This window comes from Rattus norvegicus, chromosome 9 (assembly GCF_036323735.1).
Source record: "Rattus norvegicus strain BN/NHsdMcwi chromosome 9, GRCr8, whole genome shotgun sequence".
Lineage (NCBI taxonomy): Eukaryota > Metazoa > Chordata > Mammalia > Rodentia > Muridae > Rattus > Rattus norvegicus.
In genome coordinates, this window is record NC_086027.1 from 61,994,919 (window position 1) to 62,001,445 (window position 6,527).

At 37.7% G+C, this 6,527-nt stretch overlaps 1 pseudogene; it reads left to right on the forward strand.

The window, feature by feature from the left end:
* The first annotated feature begins 243 nt into the window (after positions 1–243).
* Positions 244–2,260, forward strand: Pals1-ps1 (protein associated with LIN7 1, MAGUK p55 family member, pseudogene 1; annotated as a pseudogene).
* The last annotated feature ends 4,267 nt before the right edge of the window (positions 2,261–6,527 follow it).

Genomic DNA, 6,527 nt, shown 5'->3' on the forward strand with positions numbered 1-6,527 from the left:
GATTGCAGCTTGTGGAGAAAAACAGCCAGTTGGCCATTGGTGGAAGTGAGTGAATCCAGTGTTTTGAGGGTCACTGGATGGAGGCCTGTCACTTGGGCTGTGCTAAGGAGTGAGTAAGGGCAAGTGGATCCGTCACCGCCGGGTCACAGAGAACAAGAAAGCTAACGTAAATATTGGGGAAAAAAACAGAGAATAGAAACAAGGATAGAAGACAAGGTTTTCCAGTTTACATAATAGGAACATCTGAAGCACCAAGAGATGGCTGTTGACTGCCCTGAAGATTTGGGCACCAGAATGATGCCAGTGTGAAGAAGTGCACAGTTCGAGCATATTGGACAACAACAAGAGGATATGAGACGTAAGGCGTGAAGAAGGGAAAAAGCAAGAACTTGACCTAAATTCTTCCATGACACTTAAGAAACTAGGTCAAATTCCGCCAAAAACTGGAATAAATAACCCTGTATTTGACACAAAAGAAGGAACTGTTTTAGAAAATCCTCACTATGCTGTGAAAATACTAGTTGAAGACTTGTTCTCGTCACTTAAACATATCCAACACACTTTGGTTGATTCTCAGAGCCAGAAGAATATCTCACTGCTTTTACAGCTTGTGAAAAATTGAGATTTTTTTTCACAAAGTGTTCAAGATACACTATGCTGCCACAGAGCACATGAACAAGGCCAGCCCATGTACAAGACCTAGTACAAGAGGTACAAACTGTGTTAAAGCCATTCCATCAGAAGGAAGGACAGAAATTAACTGCTTTGCTGAATGCTCAATATATTCAAGCACCTTTACTGGCCCATGAGAAGGTTGCTGAGCAGGAAATGCAGCTAGAGCCCATTACAAATGAGAGAGTCTATAAAAGTATTGGCCATTATGGGGAGAAACTGTAAAAATAGTTTGTATAGAAAAGGCTCAGAATATTCCACTGGATGCCACAGTTCACAATCAGTTGGATTTTGTCTTCATAAGCTGGGTAGTAAAAGAAGGTCCTGCAGAGAAGAGTGGGCTCCTGAACAAAGGAGATGGAGTTCTGGAGATCAATAGCATTGAAATCCAGGGGAAGGATGTCAATGAGGTTTTTGACCTGTTGTCTGATATGTATGGTACTTTGACATTTGTTCTGATTCCTACTCAACAGATCAAGCCTCCTCCTGCCAAAGAAACTATAATCCATGTGAAAGCTCATTTTGACTATGACCCCTCAGATGACCCTTATGTTCCATGTCAAGAGTTAGGGCTATCTTTTCAAAATGGATCATATACTTCATATGATCAGTCAAGAAGATCCAAATTAGTAGTAGGCTTATAAAGAGGAAGACAAAGATAATAGCCTCTAGCTGGACATATTCCAGGGAAAAGCTTTCAGCAGCAAAGGAAAGCCATGAAGCAAACTATAGAAGAAGATAAGGAGTCAGAAAAATCAGGGAAAATATGGTATAAAAAGAAGTGGAAAAGGTTTTATATAACGCCAATAAAAATGATGATTATGACAATGAAGAGATCTTAACATATGAAGAAATGTCACTTTACCATCAGCCAGCGAATAGGAAAAGAGCTATCATCTTGATCAGTCCACAGAACTGTGGCCAGAACAAACTGTGCCGAAGACTCATAAACAAAGAAAAAGACCACTTTGCATTTGCAGTCCTCATAGAACTCAGAATAGGTGAGACCATGAATTGACGGGAGAGATTACCACTTTGTTTCAGAGCAAGCATTTGAAGCAGATATAGCAGCTGGCAAGTTCATTGAACATGGTGAATTTGAGAAAAATCTGTATGGTAACAGCATAGATTCTATATGATAAGTAATCAACTCTGGCAAAATATGTCTTTTAAGTCTTTAAACACAGTCCTTGAAGACCCTCTGGAATTCAGATTAGAAACCATATATCATCTTTATTGCACCACCTTCACCAGAGAGACTTTGGTCATTGTTAGCCAAGGAAGGCAAAAACCCAAAGCTTGAAGAATTAAGGAAGATTATTGAGAAGACTAGAGAAACGGTACAGAACAATGGCCTCTACTTGGACACTGCAATTGTGAATTCAGACCTTGATAAAGCCTATCGGGAATTTCTTGGCTCATTAACAAACTGGATACCGAGCCTCAGTGGGTGCCATCCACCTGGCTAAGGAGAAGGAAATGGCTATTCTGTGTCATCATGATGAACTTTATTTGGCAAACCTCCAACAGGAAGATGGCCTTAATGCTGAAAGTTAATCTCTTACAACTAGTGAGAAAGGTCCATTAGGTGATGTGTATACAACACTTCCTGAACACTGCTTTAGGGGGCCTTGACTTGTTTGGAGATTTAAAATGGAAACTTTCTTCAGAGCATTTCTGATTTATCCTGGTAAAACCTTTTGTTTTCACCTTTCTGGCTCTTTGCCTCTTGGCTAGATGTCTATAAAAAAAGTATGTATATACATAATATCCCATTGCCTCACATAGGTATGAATATTAACATTATTTAACATTTAACTTAAATGACTTCATGAATTATTGAGAGAAGGGGCTGTGCTTCTGTGCACTGAGAATAGCAGTATTTTCTTAAACAACTGACTTATCATCAGAAATATTTCTCTTAAACAATAAAAGGAAAAAAGGTGCCACTTTACTTTGGAGCAACTTTTTAAGTTTAAATTTATTGGTATCTTTAAATTTATTTATATCTTTTCATTCTGAAAAACATTTCATTAAAAGTACCAGCTTTGTTGAGCATGGAAGGGCACGCTTTTAGCCACAGCACTCAAAAGACAGAGGCAGGTGGATCTCTGAGCTCAAGACCAGCCTGTTCTACAGAGTGAGTTGCAGGCCAGTCAAATCTGCACAGAAAAATTCTATCACAAAAAAAACAAAAGTAAAAAAAAATTACTCCAGTCCCTCAGTTTGGACTTTATGGCTGAGAATGCACACCCAGCAGCCGCCAGTGTAGTTACAAGCATACAAAAGATGCTGACATTTTTAAAGATAGAATTTTCTGAATTACTTTATTAAATTATGTCAATTTGATAGCCTTGACTGCTTGTTCTGATAAAGGGTTCATATAAACTATGTTCACCATTAAAATTTCTTCTTTGTGATCCAAACACTTTTATGTCAGTGAAAGGGCATAACACATTTGACAGTTTCTGCCCTTCCCATATCTGAGCTCAGAATTTATGTCTGTGACTGTTCTATGTAGGTAGGTATCAAACTGGAAATCTGTACTGTATATTGATATTTAATAGATTAATAAATAGTTGTGTTCTACATTGGAATAAAGTTTTATGCATATATACACACTGAATAAATACTGTGACAACTGACTTTGAGATTGGAAGGGAGTCATTGAGCATTTTAGAAAAGGACATCAGAGGAAAAGTTTTATTATGTGTGTACAGACAAATTTTTATCCTAACAAAGTCTTCCTTGTGACGGAAATACAACAGCTTGCTAAATCTTAAATGTTCACACTAATGGGATTTATGTACTGTCTCAATTGCTATAGCTTTAAAATTCTTTGTCTACAAACCTGCACAGAAACTTAACCTGTAGTCTTTTCAAGCCTTTAAGGGAAGTGATCTGTGTGACCTCCAACCTCAAATGTGAATGTCTTGATTTTATGTTGCTACAGAATTTCATGTTCCCAAAGCTAAAAACTGGAATGACACTGACTTGTCACTTAGCACAAGCAATCAGTGTTAATGTCTTGTCAGTGTTGTTCGTGTCTGATTTCTCTTCTGGATAACCTTATTGGAACAAATGTAGAGTGTTTGTGATGTCTTTTATGTTCAGTTTTGCATGGCTTTTGTATTGGCTGGCAAGTGTGTCTATTAGAAAGACTTGGAAAATAATTGTCCTTAGGAATAAAGGCACATTCTTGGGTTGAGGAAATTAGGAATGCTATACAATCTCAACTCTGAACACTAAGCAGGAAAAATGCAAGGTCCACAACCTTGTCAGGTGTGAAGGTCAATTCACATAGCACTTAAAGGATTAAACCTTTCAGTTTTTCACTATTTCTTTTTACTCAGGAATGAAAGGTAGTCTATGGTCAGTAGAACTCTGCGATCTGCATGCTGACTGAAAACACTGACTGGTAAGACCTGGTGCACACCTGTAACCCTATAGGGAGACCTAGAGTTTAAGGTTGGTCTGAGGTACATGAGACGGTCTCAAAAAAATAAATAATTTTTAAGAGAAAGAAAAGATGCATAGATGGAAGGATGAATATTGGATTTGAGTAAAATTTTTTTTTTTCGGAGCTGGGGACCGAACCCAGGGCCTTGCGCTTGCTAGGCAAGTGCTCTACCACTGAGCTAAATCCCCAACCCCTTTGAGTAAAATTTTAAGTTTCTGTCAATGCCACCTGGTGGGGTGGGGGGTTGTGCTATCAAGACTCCCACATATGATCTTCCCAGCAGAGCCTGCTTAAGCACATGCCATGCCACCATATAGTTTTACACTGAGATTCTCAAGGTCAGTGAGATCCTATAATTTTCTTTACTTTGAAGTAATGACAGGATAGTGTATATCCTGAGCTTTAATTAATCCTAATGGTTATGAATATAATCCTACTGGTTATGGATGTACTAATGCTCAACACAGTCCCTAATCAGTGGAAAGTTAAGCTATGATTTAAAAAAAAAGCCTTGTTTTACATGTGACTATATAGCCATTAGGGCCAATTCGATTTCCTAACCCTCTGTGGTTCTGATTGGAACCTGCCATGCCAGGGAAGTCTTAGCCACTTAGAGAAGTGATGTGGTTGCTGGGAACACAGCTCAGTTGGTAGGGTATCACCTAGAACGCACAAAACCTGGGCTGCGCAGAAAGCCAGCATGGGTGTTCATGGTTGTAATCCCAGCACTTGGAAAATGGAAGCAGAAGGTTACCATCAGCTACGTAGACCCTGTCTCAAAAACAAAGTAGGTCATACCAGCTAATGACACGTCCTCTGGAAATGCAAACAGGAAAGTACCTTCATTTCTTAGATTTTCTTAACTTCAGAATAAACAAGATGTTAGTATTTAGACTGGTCCAGATTGCTTCCTATGAAAATCTAGTGTGTGGATTGTTTGCCTTCTCTCCTGGCCTAAGGAGTAAATATTGATAAGGAGTGATTTGAGTGTAACACTTTGAATGTGTGGAAAATATAGATCAGGGATTTATCCTTAACGAAGGTAGCCACTCTGACACTTGTTGATCTCCCTTTGTGCTGTCTTGTTTCTGCAATCATTATTTTGAGATGTCATACTGCACAATGTATTATAAAAATAAAAGCAAACCTATAAAAAATAAAATTATGTGCAACACTAAATAATGGATATGGCTGTCCACACAGACCGTGAAACCAGTCTCCCATGGATACAGAGGAATAAGTTAATATCCACTGGTTAACCAATTTCATCACGTGGTAAAATCCACGTTAAATGTTAGTGACTTTTAGCAGACAGAAAATGAACAGTGTCATCTCATGAATAGATCTGATATTATTTCTCTCAGCAGCTTCAGAGGCATTTCTTTGGAGATTTGGTTCCTAGGAATCATTAAAGACAACAAATACATACTCACTCCAGTACGATTTCTTCTGTCTAGTTCAAGAATCTCTATAAATTGTCTTCCTACAGAGATGCAACACAAATCTTTATAATTGATAAGTAGCCAAATAATGACATCAACTTAGGCTTAATCTTATATTTCTCTTGGTAGTGTTTTAAAATTCAGGAAAGATTAAATGGCAACTATTCATTTTGTTTATAATTTTACATAAAAATACATTTTGTTTGCAATTTTAAAATCAAACCTTCATTATATAAAATGTTGACTATAATAGTTATTCTTATTTTAAAATAAATATTTTTAAATGATGTCTCTGGAGTTTGCTTAGTACTGTGTCAGAATTCTGTTTAGCAGAATAATAATAACACATTTCCTCTAGAGCCTATGACCTGTCTAGCCAAATATTCTTGCAAACTATGGGTTTCATCTTGTGGAGCAGGACTTAACTCCGAGTAGAATGTGCTTGGCTTATGTTTATGCCAACACTGCACCAGGGAACACATATACTACATAAGAATTAGTTAAATTTGTGACTAGGCACACGTGAAAGCCAATCTAGGAGAATGTTATTTTGCAGTTTCTTTTAGTGTGGATTCAATGTGCTATGTGTTCCTATGTATCATTGTTTTTCCTTCATGTATCTATGGTATTATTATATTAGACAATTATAAAAATGAAGCAAAACATAAAAGCCAACCCTGTAACCTTTTGGGTAATAACCAAAACACCATATATTAAACAGGTATGTACTTTTCTCCCAAATGCACTGAAATTCAAAACTATTATTAAGAAGGAGGAAAAAATTGTACTGGTTGGTTTTGTGTTTTAACTTGACACAAGCTGGAGTTATCACAGAGAAAGGAATGTCCCTTGAGGAAATGCCTCCAAGAGACCCAGCTGTAAGGCATTTTCTCAACTAGTGATCAAGGGGAAAGGGCACAGCCCATTGTGGGCGGGGCAATCCCTGGGCTGGT